This window comes from Sebastes fasciatus, chromosome 1 (assembly GCF_043250625.1).
Source record: "Sebastes fasciatus isolate fSebFas1 chromosome 1, fSebFas1.pri, whole genome shotgun sequence".
Lineage (NCBI taxonomy): Eukaryota > Metazoa > Chordata > Actinopteri > Perciformes > Sebastidae > Sebastes > Sebastes fasciatus.
In genome coordinates this window covers 4,948,842-4,966,541 of record NC_133795.1, presented here as the reverse complement: position 1 = coordinate 4,966,541, position 17,700 = coordinate 4,948,842, and the positions used below count along the sequence as shown (strand labels likewise).

General features: G+C 42.0%; 1 long non-coding RNA gene across 1 annotated transcript in view; it reads right to left on the bottom strand.

Annotated features, from left to right (window-relative positions):
* The window catches only part of LOC141777044 (uncharacterized), a 38,213-nt gene extending 23,292 nt beyond the window's left edge, over window positions 1-14,921 (bottom strand). The window contains exon 1 of the long non-coding RNA XR_012595836.1: window positions 14,812-14,921. This is a non-coding gene — a long non-coding RNA (uncharacterized LOC141777044). The remainder of the gene's footprint in view (window positions 1-14,811) is intronic.
* Between the last annotated feature and the right edge of the window lie 2,779 nt (window positions 14,922-17,700).

The window sequence follows — 17,700 nt, the reverse complement described above, 5'->3', positions numbered from 1 at the left end:
AACTGCCTGAAATGCATGGCTTTATGTCCCGCCTTTTCTTCTGTAACGTGGTGATGTCACCAAGTAACACATTTGCATAATAGAGTGCTACAGGAATGAGTCCTAAAATCCCAAAATTAGTTAGCATTTTAGCACTTCCGGTTCCCTCACCTCGAAGTCAATGGTTTTGATGCATAAGAGACAAGCTTAAGAGATTTTAACGTTTTGTTCTACGACATAAAATACGTCAGTAAAAACTTCACTCTGGAATTTTCGCCTTTACAGCCTCGTTGTGTATACTCGCGCTCATGCGACCGTGGTGTGGTTTGTCTATCGCCTAACGTTAGCTTTTTACGTCTGCCGATTGCATTCACGCTTCCAAAAACATAAAAGTGGAGTTCATTTGTGGAGATTATTTTATGGAACAAATCCCGTAAGTATTATAAACGTTTGTTTGCCAGAGAGCCTATTTTTGGCAATAATCCAGCACCCAATGGAAAATTCCTTTCTTCTTTATGTCAAGGGAACCAGGGCGATGCTAACTTCCTGGTTGGCCTACAAAAATAAGTCATACCTGGAGCACTCTATACCTGCCTAGCGGCTACTTTGGCACGCCTTCAAACAAAGCTCGTTAGTCCAAAGGGTTTGGTTGAAAAACAGGTGCTGCAGCCGGTATGATAAAAAGAAAGCGTTTTTTTGAACATTAAATTATGTAAACATGTTCTAGTAGAAACCCAAAATACAAGTATGCACCTGAAAATGAGCACAATAGTTCCTCTTTCAGCAAACTCCGTCGCTGCCGTCGCTTTCAAAAAGCTTTAGATAAAACTCGACTCCATTTGGGCGGATGTTGATGGGGTGATGACGACCGTCGTTATGATGATAATTAGAGAGGCGACAGAGGTGGCGATGAAGGCGGTGGTGGCGATTACAAGGGCTGATTGGGATAATGAGGACGATAATGATGATAACAATTATTACAACAATTAGCCGATAGAAAGAGACAGGCGTGTTCTCGCATGACCTCATCTTGTTAACGCCTCATTAGGGAATATTCAGGTTACGCTCAATTGTGTCAGGGCAATTATTTTGAAAGGTTATACACACATAACGAACTGAGTACATGTGGACACAGATACAGATGCTGCTCAATAGAGGCTTGTGTGTGTGTGACGGACCACGAAAGGATCACAAAGTCAGCTCACAATCTGTATGAATTCCAGTTATTTGGCGCATGCAGAGGCACCATGGCAGATTTCTACGAGCAGAAGTCAGCCATCGTGCCAAAACAAAAGAACTGGCTTCCGCGACTTAATTTAAAATGTGTGATGAGCGAACAATTTGTCTCTAAGTGGATCTCATGCTGCTGCCTTTAATCACAACTCCTCAAACTACATTTCCATTCCCCTCTGTCTCTCTCTCTCTCTCTCTCTCTCTGGCCCTGTGAGATGACAAACCTGTTTTAAATGGCCAAGTTAAACAGCAATGAACCGACTGAAAAAAAAACGATGTCCTTCCTGAATGTACAGCTGAATCGCTGGAACAGAAGGACGCTGTAGCTGGTTTTTATGTTTTGACCCTCTCTCAGGCTGAGGCATTTAAGCTCACGCACATCCTTCAGAAGTTCAATGGGAGAAAAAGTGAAAGGAAATCTGAACACATGACCCTCTTAAAAGATACGCCTCAACTGGCCTTTTGTATTGGCTTCGCTTGACAGACACCAGGTGCAGAAAGAAAAATTCTTAGGGAAGAAGGGGGGTGGGGGAGCTCCATTGGATTTAAAAGGCTCTGAGATGGGTTTCACATTAAAAGACATCATCGATCATATCAGACATTTGGAGAAAAGTATGCAAATCACATAACATCACGCAAAAAGGGACCCTATTTTTTTTTATAAAAACAGACGAGCAGCTGAAGAAACTATATTTGATAAATGGTTCTTAAAGTTGAACTGAAATAAAATACATTTTATTTTGCTCATTTGGCAAGAAATGTAATAACCTAAAATACATTTTAATTGTATTTGTTTTTCTGCAGTAATGGCACCCCAACATTAGTGTTCTCCAGGGGGGCGGAAGAAAATGTAAAGGTAGGCTACAGGTAATTTGTTTGGTGCAATATCTGTGTTAACCAGGTTAACCAGCTTGGGGGCTGATGTTGTTGCTTAGCAAGCATCTGTGATTTCTACATCTCCGTGACTCCATAGATTACTCCATGGCTTGATTCGAATCATTCAAGTTTTGACAGTCCGGTCATTTGAAATCAACACAAATGGACCCACGAACGGGAGACAGCTAATGTTAGCTAGATCACCTTCTTTAACACAGCACTGAGTGTGTGGATTTTGAAATAACATGAATAATAAGTAACGTCTAATGAGAATTGGTACTGACATTAGCAATCTAGGTTAACTAGCTTCCACTTTTCGAGTTGACGCTAGTAAGCATAGCTTTCTAGCTTCCACTCTTGAGTAGAAACTAGTTAGCCCCAGCAAAGTTGACAGCAAGACGGGTATTCCCAAATGTTGAATGTTGTAAAGGGACAGACATCTTAAATGCTTATAGGCGGTGGTGGTATATGATTATGACATCAAGTCAGTAGTGCATCACAGAAGTTGACAGCTCGTCTTCTAGCAACACTGGCACTCAAATATCCGTCAACCGCTGCCATGGGGAAAAGCCAACCGGAGGCCTGAAGCTTCTACACTGTTTCCACAAATGTGTCCAAAAATGGTTTTATCCTCTTTTGAAAAAAAATGTAATGCACAATAGCTGCATTGTCATTATAAATGACTAGTGCAGTGCAGTGCAGTAGTGGGGCATAGCAGTTCAGAGCGTGTACCCGTTTAGAGTGGGCCGATTGTTTGGCCCCCTGGAGTGCTGCTTGCAGCGTTCTTGATAACAGGGAAGTGAAGAAGAGTTTGGTTAGAACGTTAGTATATCCAGCATTCAGCAGCAAAAGTGAACTGTAGTCAATGAGCCACGGCCTGTAAAGACTCGACTCAGTCCACATAGCCCCGAAGCCCACCTGCTGTACAGAGCGCCGTTAGCTTATTTATTCAAAGTTTATGAATATTGGACCTGTCTGTTGTGTGTCCAAATTGCACCAACTTTGACACTGCATGTCCTTGGGTTACTGGCTATACACCCACCAAGTAATAAGAAGATCAGATGAATGGCTCTTGGGATATGTGAAGGACACACACACACACATACACACAAACAAACAGACAGATAATACTTGCTTTATAGTTCCTAAAAGAAGTTAGGAGTTAGACTTAAAAAGGATTTTCAGCATGAACTAACAAAAACATGAGCTAGAAGATGTGCACAAATATTCAGACACCCACACACACACACACACTCCGAAGCGAAAAAGAAAGACAGGCTCTAATAGGAGATAATGGATTCTGGGTCAACACCTGGTAATCCTTACATCAGTGAAGGGGAGGGCCTTGACATTTTCCAGAAAGTGCCATACAACATGCCTATAATAAGAAGGTCAACTATATTTCAAATCGGGGCAGGCTGGAAAAAAGAAAGCACACAAACAAGAATATGTGAAGCCTTTAGATTTGAGATTGAAAAACGAACACATTACTCCGAATAATACCGAAGGCAACGCTGTAAAGAAAGAATAACTTGTGAAATCAAATTGCGTGTTTTCATCTGCGGCGGCCACAGCCTCTGTTGGAAATGTTGAATGGATCTTTTTAATCACTGGGTTGGTGATTTGAACTTTCTAACCAGATAATCTTGTTTTGGCAATGGCAGTAAAATGTTCTGCCTCGGCTGCATTTATAGGCTGGCTTTTGGTTGTGTTTGTGTGCGTGCGCGCGTGCACGTGTGCAACCACAGTCATTAAATGAAATAGCATATGTAGTCGATGTTACAGATGATTTCTCTATTTATAGACGTGTATGGAGGATATGGCTGAGTTGACCCAAAAGAACTTTTTTCCTTCAGGATGGTCTGTTCTATGTTCAGAGACAGCAAATTTTGGTTCAATTCCTTTGTAGGCAAATTGAAAATCCCAGTGTAACTCTGATGCCAAATTAGAGCAAACAAGCTTCAAAGGACAGAGAGCTAGCCATCTCAGCCAGTAGTGTTATTTTCAGTCCCCGGCCCAATCTGATTGGCTGTGATACGGGCGGGAGAGAGTGAGGGGCCAGGGATGATAGAGGACTCCTGTGTTCTTTGCTGCGAGTCTGGCAACACAATAACGCCCCCTGCTGTCTGACCGATCCCACCCCCCACCCACCCGTCACATACACACACACACACACACACATCACACACACACCCTGCTGTTCAAGCCCCCCAGGCTGGCTACTGAGCGTCTCGCCCGGCATGGTGTGCGACCTCAGGACTCAGCCGCTCTCCTCTTCATGTAAGACCCATCACAATAATGAACTCCCCGACCCCTCGACCCCTTTTCCTCACCACACAGACTCTCACGAAAAAAATAAATACACAAACTCGCCAGAGCTGTGCATTCCTCACGGTTTGGCTCGGAGAGAAAAAAAGAAACCCTCCGAACCACATCTGGTTTTGCTTTGCTGAGATCTCTCCCCACATTCAATTGGGTCTTAAAAATACGGTTTCAAGTAATAAATGGAGGGTTGTGCTGCTTATTTGTACACTGTATGATGAAATTACAAGGGCTGTAATTGGTTACTTCCATAATTGCGTTGAAAGTAATTTATGTTCTGCCGTAGGGAGGCCAAATGAGATAAACTGAGATGATAATAGCAGTGGAATAAGTAAACATTTATTGGATCTTCTCTGTGGATCCTGTCATTTAAGCTCCAGGAACATTTGTGCAAGCAAGCACTGATGGAATTGGTTAGGGCGGTGGCATGCTGGAGCGTGTGCATGTGTGTTTGTGTGTGTGAGACACTGACTCGTACTATTATTAGAGAGCCACTGGAGGGCAGTGAAAGTACTATGTGTGGCCGGCAGGATCATCACTGTTCAAGTATGTGCATGTAAGCCCGGTAAACAATCAGCAGGGTGTGAAAGAGAGGTCACGCATCATTGGCTTATAAACACAAACATGGAGCTCTGCCTTGTCTCCTTCTCTGTGCTTTCCCATGACCTGCTGCCGTGCAAATACAGGAGGGACTGCAGAGCAATCGCTGGAAATATTCAAACTGTGATGGACACATATGAAATTGGCTGTGAGACTTTGTTGTTTGTGCCTGTGATACAGCATGTGATGTGCAGAAGTAAAAGGGTTCAGTGCTACAAAAGCTTTCTGAGCAGAGAGTTAACGTTATGGCCGCGCCTGTACAATAATAACAGCTTGTTGCCGCCGTTTCTCCGGGGACCAGTTTCTTTTGTATGGAAATTAACTGAGACAACTGTAGAAGGGAATAATCCCGCTGTAGTAATAACAACATAATGGAGCCGTGGAAGTTAAACAGACGTGCCGTATACAATGCCGCTGTTGAATATATCTTTCGTCAGGCCCTGTATTGTACGTCCAGACTTTCCACTGATTGGCAGGCAAACAAAACAGTTTTTGGGTAACGGCAGTAATTGTATTGTTAAAAACCCACCAACAGGCTGCAGCTCTCCATGCAAGAATTATCTGTCTTATAGTGGAGGAATATCACAAAGTGTGCCAAATGACCGTTTACAATGCCACCACGTTTTGATGTGAAACTCTCAATCTGAGGACTGAATAAGAGAATCTTTTTGAAATCGAGGGCATTTTGGGTGCCGGATCACATTCCACACAGTTGACTACACTGCTTCCCGAGAGGACAAAGGCAGCCCCATTGTATTAAAAATTCAAGGCCGGTGAGGTGAAATTGCATTTGGAGTCAGGGCGCGCGGCGGTAGGAGAACCCGTGGGTTGCTGGGTAAACTGGATTTACGTTTGGAACCTCAACAGTTAAAGCTTAAGCCTGCTCTTCAAAAGGAAAGTGTCTTTTTAGTGCAAATCGCAGCACACCGCTCAGCGGCTCAGGTCACGTGCCGACATCTCGCATTATAGGTCACACATGGAACGACCTCAACTTTCACGAAAATCTCACTCTGACAGCGGCGGACAGCTGATCAAGTTGACACCTTTTTTTCCCCTTCCCGGCTGTCATTCACCTGTTTATTCGCATTACATCAGTGGGCAACCCCCTGTGGGACCGCATCATAAAATTGACAGGTAGCATCGCTGTTCTCCTCCAGCCTCAGCTAACCTTGCACATTCCCACCCTGAAAACACTGTTTGCATTGATTGCTTTTGTGATATCCTACAAAAACCCAAATGTCCTTCAAAGTGGTTTGGCTTTTTATTGTTTGCTATTGCGATGCAGATCACCGCAGAGCACCCTGCCCAAGCAATGACCCATTAAAGATGTGAGAGGATCCATCTGGCAAGGGGGGTATTGGGAAAAGATTTTCAAAAACTCTCAATCTGGTTATGTAAAGGCACACGCAGCGATGCTTTCGGGTCATCGTAGCAAGCGTGGCTGCAGTGCAATCTAATGTGGATCCTAATAACACCCTGGTGCCCTTGAGGTAGAGGCAAATGACAAGCATGCTGCAATTCAGAGGATTATTACTATTCACATTACTAAGGTCCCACTTATGGGAAAACATGCATTTTTCTTTGGTGAAATTCTATCAGACACATTTAGAAACACAATCAAATATGAGCTGATGGTGGTAACGGTGTGAGTTTCTGTCTCACACACAGAAGTCATTTTGCTATGCTATGTGTATCATAAAGAGAACGCGGCGAGATCAACAACAACGGATTGACAATGGTGCCAAGAGGATATCTCAGGGCCAATTTGCTGAAGAAAGATCCGGCATCTGAGCAGCTGATCCCTTCAGATACTGTGAGCACAAAGCTCATTTTCAGCTCCTTACAAAGATATTCCGCCTGCCCAGGCTTTGTGTTTTTCCGCATTACCTTCCCAAGGTCATTGGGGGGAAACCGTCGGCATTCAGTTTACAACTAACAGGTTTAATAAGACGATCTGAAATCCATACTTAGTTACGGAGGAATACGAGGCAGATGAAATACTGTACTGTGTGTGCGGAGAGGTGTTTACATTCTCGAGGGGAGAGAAGTTGTTTTGCAGATATTGTAGTAAATCATACATATTCTAGTAATCCATTATGTCATAAAACGTTTCTTTTTTTTTGCAATGAAACATCTATGCATGCAAAAATCTGCACGTTGCATATATTTATGCACTCTCAATTTCTCAACATCAAAATAAGGTAGAAAAATTAATAAAAGCAGAGGTTGAAATGATGTTATTTTTACATATTTTCTAAAGCAGCTATGTCCTGTGATTTGATATGTCATGGAAAGTAACATCTTTACCAGTATCTACTAAGCTACAGCAGCGTAAGCCAAAATATTTTAAGTGGAAATGCTTTAATTTAGAAATCCAACTGAAATGAGACGCACTGTTGACAGATGTGTCATGTTGAGGACGGACTCACAAACCTACAGTTTGTCAGAGATTGAAATTAGTGTATGAATGTAAAGTCTTTAAAGTATCAAACACTGACCTCCTGGCTTGAAAAGTGGCTGTGAAAAGGTTTAGTTTTCCTGTTCACAAACAACAGAAGATTGCGGTCAGCGAGCTTTCCTGTCAGCTACAATGGATTTAATTAGATACAAGTTTTCTACAACTACTCCTGCAGCATAATCCACTTCTCCACTGTCCATCTGTATTATCAGTATGTTCCAAATGGTCATTGTTTTGCCAAATTCGGTTACATCACCCTCCTCAACGCTCTGTAGTGTATGTAGCCATATTTTAGCTAAGTGATGATAATTGCAATATACTGAGCATACGGATGAAAAGACAAGTGGATTGTGTTGCAGCAGAAGTTTGAGAAGTTTTTGTGGACATTTTAAAACTCATGTCTGCTGGGAAGATTTGTAGTCAACATGGGCTTCGTCCGCCAACTGTTGAAAGTTACTCTACTCTACTGACATTTGTAATAACACAAATTACCAAAAATCGTTTGATGGAACATTACGGAACATGTGGAGTACTAAGTTTTTAAAAACAATCTGATATTGCTGCTTATTCATTATATCTGCTTTTAGTGGCCCATAATGAACACTATTTCCCATAATCCAAAAGTCTAAAAAATGACTTCAGAATGCTGCATTCATGTGGTGTCTGAATAATCTTCTAGAAAGTCGAGGTCTGGCCTATTTTCGCCGTCAGCCGCGTGCGGTTCGCAACAACAGACAGTTAAAGTGATCTATTGACTGTGTATTGACATCATATCAGCAACATAACTACAGTTCCGATGTCTCTATCTGTAGAAAATGTTATAAAGTAAAGACTTTTATTTAAATCAACACTCCCTGCTTTCATTCAAAATGAAAGCCCTGAAGCGTTTTTTCTGGGGACAGAATTCCTTCATTTGTTAACATAAGGATTTTATTCTGAAATATGTGCCGGACAGTGTTGTAGAACATGCAGTGACTTGGAGAGCTCCATGAATAAATAACGTGTGGGGTTTTAATTGTGGATTATTACTATTATTTACAAATTACCACACGTTTCCTAACCTTTCTCTGTCTAAAATAAATATAAATGACATTTATAATGAAATGAAATGGCTATTAAGAAAGGCAAACTATGTAGAAAGAAAGGGCTGACAGCAGCAGCTGCAGCGGCAGAAACGCAGCTGAAACGCAGCTGGTGTGAACACCCGATGCGTGACTCACGTAGTCGCCATGTGCTCCCGATGTTCCCAGTGTGGACGAAGCATCACTCTGGATATGGGACTCCGAGGAGCACGTGAATGCAGCAGAAGAGAGCGTTGGTGGATGTCATAGGTATGGACAAAACCATTATGGGAGCTGTAGTTTTTTGTATACTAACAAAATGAATCATTGTTTAACTTTAAAATCACAAAGTTTTCAAATTCTAATAGCAAGTGCTGCATTGTCTTTGACTAATGAAAGAAATTCTTAATGAGAGTTTGCATTGAGTTACAGAGGCCAGTGGAACAGAAGCTCGTCCGGACGTGATGCCGTTACTTCAGCTCTCTAATCAAGCCAACTACAGCTGCTGCTCTCTCCAGGAAGACCCCGCTAACTGCTAACTTTTTACAGCCACAAATCCTTCTCGAGCCTACAGATGGTGAGTGTTTTTAAACTCAACAGATCAATTCTAAACATAAAACCTCCCTCCGTGCTTTTATCCTCAGATATATTCTCTAACGTTAAGCTTGTGTACTGGGTCCATAAATGTGTTTACACAGGCAGTGAGAGACCTACAGTGGATGATGTGTAGTTTCCACCTTTGAAGTGCCATGCTTCATCCCCGACGCCCCCCTGGAGAATACCGTGTTGAAACTAATGAAAAGGGAGAAAACGAACTGAGTTGTGCTAAGCGTTCGTAGTATGATGAGCGTCTGTCATGCATATACATGAGAAATCACACTAACTGGATAGGATATGCGTGAGACACTGTGAGGCACACTGACCACACAGAAACCCAGAATGTTGAGGCCAGATGATGGTTTATGGTCGAGCTTCCTGTTTTGCGTTTTATCTCAGATTGCTTTCAACAGAGCCTCTCCTGGGCTGTGCCATGCATCTGCCATGCTATCAATCTCCCGTCTTCATAACCAGTGGCAGTGTTAGGGGCTGTCTGCAAGATGAGCACAGAGGCTCAATGGAATAAAGCTGTGAATTTGTATGTGGCTGAGTGGGTGTGTTTGGCTACGTTCGGCTCAGTTTTGAATCGCTGCTTATATCTGATGTTCTTGGATCGCTGTCCCATTCTATTCTAGGATGCATCTGATACCAATATGAGCTGACAGCGATGTGGAGAAGATGACAGACAAAAGATGTCATATTTGTATTTGTACTTATACATCTCTTGCTTGTTTGAACACATTTTGGTTAAACTTCAACCTCGGACTCAACTGAGGCATCCCCCCCAGATACTCAAACAGGTATTTGACTTTGCTGCATCTGTGTATATTAAAATTATACTCATTATCACCTGATAGATATGGATTTAAGTGACCGAATACAAGCTATGCAGACTGAAAGCCCCAGAAATTGATTTTTACCACATTTTATGCAGATCAGAACTGCTCATTATTTTTTGTGTTCATTTTTCGACATAAATAAATCAGAGGGTTTCCTGGTGAATTTATTTTGATTATTTAAAAAAAAAAAAATTAAAATGAGATTTGAAAAATAAATAAATAAATAAATCAATAATACAAAAACCTGGCTATCAAATATTTCAAAATACCCTTTAGGGTGTTTTCATGCCTCATTTTTATATTCAATTAAAGATGAAATCAGTGATTCTAATCCAAAACACTTTTTTGTCTCCTCTGTTCTGTGTGTGCACTGAAAAAAAAAAAATCCTGTGTTCATACACAGCTCGGCTCTGTAAATGGGAAATCAGGACAAGGGGATTGACGTATAAAGAGAAAGGCAGTGGGAGTGAGAGGGACAGTAAATATAGCACATGCTAATTTTCTGAACGAGCAATGATAGAAGGGGGGTATTTGTTTGGGTGTTGAGTTCAAATCAGTGTCCGAAATCAACTTTTTGACTCACCGGTAAATCCACCGGCCAAACATATTTTTTACCAAAATAATAAATAGTTTTTTTGTGTCACATATACATCTGTTTCAGTACATTTCATTGAATTAATAAGGTATTATGTTGAATACAACCTTAGAGAAGAGGCCAGCAAAATAATTTAAATATATTGACGGTTTATTTATTTAAACCTGAACACTAGGCTTGGGCTGTATCTATTTTTTTATACCATCCTGACGTTTCTCTGGGTATAGGCTACTATACTGTATATGATGATATCTGTGTAAAAAAAAAAAAGGCTGAGCAAAACTCGGAGGAGTGGCTTGTCACTAAAATGAGAATAGCTGGTCCACCTTAACGGTCAGCCCACCTGGGCCGTTGTTGTCACTAACTTTGGGGCTAACCTCCTTCACTTTAATCAGCAGGTAGCAAGAAAGTCATGGGAACTTGGCTCGTGTCTTGAGGAGTTGTAGCATTTATTCACCGACAGTCTGAACTGTACACACGCACACTGCGCTTCTACGTTCATTAACATTAACTATAACATTACTGCTAATTTCATACTCGGCGTCAGTCACACGCTCGCTCCTTCTCTCTCAACCAAACTCGTTAACGTTGCAAAACATTAGCTGACAGAAACCCGTCTCGTCTCGTCTTCACCCCAAAAAACACATGAACTCTCTAGTAAACAAACACAATGTGTGACATGCGTCCGTTCCCCCATCCCACCTCTGCTGAAATGATATCTCCGCATACTCGCTAAGGTTAAGCACACGATGTGTATGTGTGTGTGTGTGTATCGAACTCCAACAAACCTAATTTAGTAGTTTTATTGCCTAAACCAAAACAAGTTGTTTCTTGTGAAGACAGAAGTTTATTTTGAAAACACTGTATCCATGTAATGAGCAAAAATTGATACGTGTTGCTGGACATTCGTAGGAAAACTTTTAGTAAGAAATATACGAACCGTTGTACAGTGAAGTGCACTGATCTTTGTCTATTTGCAGCAGGAAACACAACAACTTTGGATATAAACTCCAGATAAAATTTGTTTAAAATCCAAATGCACCTTTTAAAAAAAATATATATTTCTGTAAAAAATGGTGCAAACCAAAAAGCCTTCAATATAATAATGCAACGCTGAGCAGGTTGGCTTCATTCACACCCAGCAGAAATCATTAGATCAGTGTCATCATGTCAGATAGAAAATACTGTGACTAAATAACACTGTTTTCCACAGCGTGAATGCAGTCTTTATTGGAATGCCAGCATGTGCAGGTGTGTGTACGGTGCACACATTTCAATAACAGAATACGACCGCCCCTGCCTTTACGCCTGACGAAGTAAAAAGCACAGAAATGTAGGGCATAGCTCTTAACCCTTTTGACAAGCTGAGTTAGCGAACATCAAACTGGCTGTGCTTTGGCACAGTTATTAAGCAAATGTGAGGAGGGAGCTCCTCCCCTATCTTTTGAAGTGTCCAAATTATGATCGAGGGAGAAAAAAAAAGCCCTCCCAGGCCTTGTCTGATAAAGCAAGATTGAAACCTTATCGATTTTCGGGTTATTCGAAAGCGGATATAAAATATCCAGAGCGGAGAGGACTCGGGGAGTGCTGAGCACAGTTGGTTGAGACACTGGATTCCTTCCTACTCTTGTCACAGCATCCTTTTCTGTGCCCCGGGCCTCCTATCGCCACGCACTGTGGTGCCGGCAGTTAGTGCGACAGCTGGTCTCCATGCTTGCCTCCACTCTCTGTCCCAGAACACCCAGCTACTACGGTCTCTCATCAAGTCCTCTGAGCCAATCCGGGCTTTCATTTCCTGACAGCTGACAGCTGATGTGCCTCTACAGATGCTAGTTTAAATCATTCATATGGCTCTCCGCTGCTGAAGATACATCATGCTCCTGGGAAGCACTGAGATGTCTTTTCCTATCATTTTTTGTTGTTTTGTTTGTGGATTGGACCTTACCTAGTTCATTAGTCAGCCAGTGGGGGTATTTTCAGATTGGGACTGCTTCCATCAGCTGTAATGCAGATATGACACAGCGCTCATAAGCCTGATAAAGCCATGGCTCATAGCAGTAGGCTGCAGAGGCTCAGGGAGACTTCCTACTGCGGAGTCACGGGGCTTTGGTAGTTTCCACTTGATTAAGCCCGACTCAATGTACTCGGCTCTTGCTTTAATTTAAAAATTGCACGGGGAAAAAAAATTTAATGAGAAAGTCAAATTCATAGATATGATGTAATTGACTTTGCTGAACATCTAGGAATCCGAAGGAGTTTGATTAGTGGAACCTAATCATAGTTTAATTAGTGGACTTAGACCAGATACAGCTTCCACAGAGGATCCTACGGAGCAGCGGATCAAGAAGGCGGCGGCAGCGGCAACAGACAGTGATTGAGATGTCATTTATGTTAACATCTCATCGTGCTGCAGCTCTCCATCTCCTCTTTCCCTGATTTCATCTACTCTCCATTCTCAGATTTGTATTCACCATTGCACCCTCTTCCTTGATTGCAAGCTGCTCCGCTAATAGAGTACATTGTATCTCAAGCGGCTGCTGACAGCCAAAGAAAGCTCTCAGCCTTATACTTATCTTGTCAGGGTTTTTCCGCTCCATCTTTACCTCATGTTTGTTATATACCAGCGCGCCTTTCAAGGTATCCTGGAAGGCCTTCTTCAGCATCATCTGCTGCTGTCTGGCCTTCTCTCTCCTCTTTTTTTATCCACTGATGTTTTCTCCTTTCTCACAAGGAGTATTTGTACTTTTTGTACAATTTTTCCTCAAATAATATAGTTTTCTGCATGGCAATTTTACTTTGAATTGGAATTGCATTGCAGGAAAGTGAAATGTCCTTGGTTGGATTCATGCCCAGGATTTTGCAGTTACATAAAGAGTTCATGCCTGAGACCACTGGGTCACCAGAACTCACCCTTTGTGTGACATTTTAACTTGTGTTAATGTTATTATCCACAGGGAAGGACTGCGAAAGGTCCGCAACAACAAACTCTGCTTCAGGTGTTTTGAAGGCGTCTTTTTCCCACATGATTTCTGCTAATTTACATCTGTGCCATGTGTCGGCCTCGCTTTCATCCGCAACACGACACTGTTGATCTATGTCACGGCGGGCGTGGATAGATTTTCCCTTCCATTTTCTCCTTTGTGATTGTACACAAGCCACCGATAGCTAATTCCGAGCCCAGTGAGGTGCAACGGTGCACCGCTGCTACCCAGTTAACAAGGTTATTGATTTGGAAACCACCCTCTAAGTATGGTCGCTCCTCAAAAAAACACACTAATTGCTATTTATTCCTTACTTTAATGTGGCATAGTGGCTGATAATCCTTACAAGATCCAGCAGACTACTTTAAACTTGGCACATCAAAGCGAGGAGAATATGTTAAGAGGGATACTTTGATGAAAAACAATACCTCAAACAAACACAGCTCGCTCCTATTCCCTTCTCAAACAACGGACCACCTGTGCCTGCTCGAGGAAGAAGGAAGACGCGGCGCCGCGGCGAGAAAATTAATCTCCCGGTGACGGGAGAGCAACCGTGTGTTTTCTAGTTCTCTCTGCTGAATTTGAGGCAGCCCAACAAGTATGTCCCACATACACAGAGCAACAATCATTTATCTGCGTGCTTCTAACAAGACATCATAAATCTCAACCCTGTAGCCGCTTCACAAGACAACACCCGCAATAGAGTGGCATCCTCCCTGGCGCTCCCTCCTCCCCTCGCATTAATCTATCTGTGTGCATGCACCCCGGGTCATCCATTAACCGTCCCAGTTTCTGTCTCCCCCATTTTACTGAAAAAAACCCCATCCTGGCAGGCCTCTCAGACAGTCAACATCAAGCTCTCAAAAACACGGGCACGTAGTTCAAGGTTCCATCAGTTGTGGGACCACCAAAGATGCGAGCGCGGGGTGTATAATCGAGAACCGGAATGAGCCTTCAGGTGATTAATCCATAGGCACCCTGCTTCTTCCAGATGGCATTTCACCGGGGGGACGAGCATTAAAGTCTATGGACCTTGCTGTTACTGCCACCGGTCTATCGCCGCCTCCTCGGTTAAAGCCGCCCGTCGAGATCCATTCACCCCTTGCCCCCCGTGATGTCACTCCCGCCCACTCCATCCATACAGATTTATGCTTGTGCACATATGAAGGAGGTATTGACATTTAAATCAAGCAGAAGGATTAGCGGGAGCAGACAGCTGCTACTTAAGATAGACACTTATATCCATAAAAACTAGACATGTATTACAGACCTCCAATATTCAGTGTTTGGTCTGAAATCGGCACCTCTGAGAAATGTTGGCCCTGGCATCCCCGCTGCGTGTCATGCTCCACATATTGCACATTTTCCTCGACACCTGTGACACACATATATATGAAGGGATCAATGATACTCCCTGGTGGAAGGTTTAATAATGAAATGTAGCATTCATATGCAGTACATGACCCGATACTCGAGCTGTGTGGCTGCCGGTAAGCAGAGTGGTGATTGTCATGGGAGGGTCCGTATTGAACCTGATCATCGGCACTTTACATGTTCTGAAGAAATTGCTTTCCTCCCGGCTGAAATTACAGGCAGCTTATCGGGTGCATACTTCATATAGTGTTGGCAGAAGTGGCTGGATAACCCTATAAATCACCATGCACACATGGTTAAGCAGCGAAAGCTCCCCATAATTTGTCTTGGTGAGAAAGTAGGGTTTTTTGTTGGATAGCAAACCATCTGGACAACCGGAGAACATGTCCAAACCCTGTCTCCTCGAAATTACATCCATAAACTACTAATTTGCAACAGCAAATATGTGTTTTGAGAGAAACAATGTCGCCCAAATAAAAGGTTTAATCAGCATAATAAGGAAACATTTTTATGAATGTGTCTGCAAAGACGGCAGATATTCATACTGAATGTATCAGAAAAACATTGACTTTATTTCTGTCTACTTTTAGATGGATAGTTCATGGCATCGAGGTTCGTTTGATTTCACTCATTTCCTCGTCTGCATTGGAGTGATGTATATCTCATACCTGGCTGACGTACCTACAGTAGGTGCTTCCAGTCCACGGACCCAGCTGGGAAATGTCTGCACAGTTTATAAAGACGTCCTCGTTTACACTGTATTCCAACCGAGAAAACTGTCCATACCACGTTGGTGAGAAGCACCTTGACTTCCCATTCTTGACAGGGAAATAGCTTTAAATCCATTGCAGATAGATCAGCGGTAAACCCGCATCAGGCTGACCGGAAGAGAGCACTGGCACCCGGGGAGCAAGTGGCCGCCGGGCTGGGATGGGCTAACCTTCTTGTTTGCTAACGAGTCTGAAGAATCGGGCTGGTGGACTCAGCTGGTGGAGGTAATGGCGTGTCTTCTTCCTCAACTCTTAGTTTTTTTTAAAATAACACATTAAATAACTTTATTTAGCTATTGTTGTGGCGGTTATGGTTAGCTAGCTAGCTGGCTAAAAACAGTCCAAAGTGTCTGCCTGTCAGAACCGGGTCGGAACCATGGCAACCAGTTAGTTCCGGCTGGCTGCCGACAACTTGTTTTAACAGTTTCATTTTAATCAGAAGACACTTTAAACTCACACATACAACTCAACAAGAAATCAAGTTTATATTTATTTCTTTTCTTACATACATTTTTTATATTTTTGTAACAAAATATATTATTGATCAAACTTGGCTGGGTGAGCCAGTGCCTCCTAGGTCCAATACTGGCCACGCGCCATATCAGATCAAATAATAAATAATGTATTTGTTTTTTTCTACAGTGTCCACTCATAACAACTAAAGCATGATTACTAACTTCAAGGTTATGCTATGGTTGGTTAAAGTTACAATCCTTAAGATTTTCATAACATCAAACCCAATTTTTGATTGGGAGGCTTTTATTTTGCTATAGGTACATATTTACATCCATTAATCATACTCATAGACTTTATATAAAGATGGATGATACGTCTCCACTTCCTCCCACTGTATAGAAGTGAAGCCAAAGTATCCCGTATACGGAAGCTGCCATCTTATGCTTTACGCCGGGGCCACACAGCGCGCATCATGCTCGCGTGACGGCAGCGTCACGTCATGGCCGCGTCATGCCCACCTAGGGTGTTCACGCTAGACGCGAGTTACCCACGTCTCGGGAGCGTCCCGGAGCTACCTGTCAGCTGTGTTTTTGCTGTTGCTGACAGCCCTTTCTTTCTACATAGAGTTTGCCTTTTAATGGCCATTTAACTTCATAATAAATGTGATTTATATTTATTTAAGACAAAAAAGGGTAAGAACTGTGTGGTAATTTGTAAATATTATTAAAAACAAGCAAATAAATTCATACATAAATATTAATATATAGCCCATATAAATCCCTCTTTTCTGTCAGTGAAGAGGGATTTATATATATACAATGAGGAGGGATTTCTATGGGCTATATATATATATATATATATATATATATATATATATATATATATATATATATATATAAATCCCTCTTCATTGACAGTGAAGAGGGATTTCTGTGGGCTATATATTAATACAAAAAAATAAATAAATACATTAGTAGTAAGAGAGAGCCTACAGCAATCCCTCTTCACTTTGACTGGCACAGTTTTAAACAACATTTCCAGGGGGTTTCGGGTTCCTGTTCTACAGCATTCCAGGTTGCGGCTTTTATCGAAAACGACTTAATTTACATCTGGGACGGGACAGCAATTTACATTATAAATGCTGATGTTCCGACATCTCAGGCAACTTGGAGCTTTTCACCACCTTGTTGCTGAACTGCGCCTTGATGGAGAAAAACACCTGAAGTATTTCAGAATGATAAATATAAGTAAAGTGTTTTTTTTTATTATTATAAAACAAAGCAAAATAAACAGTTTCGTTATTTGTTAACCTTTAGAAAACGAAAATTATTATTAAATATCTTTAAAAAAATTAAATAACACCTCTAAAAGAAAGAACAATAAAGTTACGTGGTGTTTGTTGAGAGAGAGAGAGAGAGAGAGAGAGAGAGAGCGCATAGGAAAAATACTGCCAACTATCACCTGATGTTCTTATAACCTATTAACCCAGTCTATTATATGTATAGCATATGTAGGGTTTCTGCTATGACTACTACAGTGTTTACATAATTAAAAGCCTG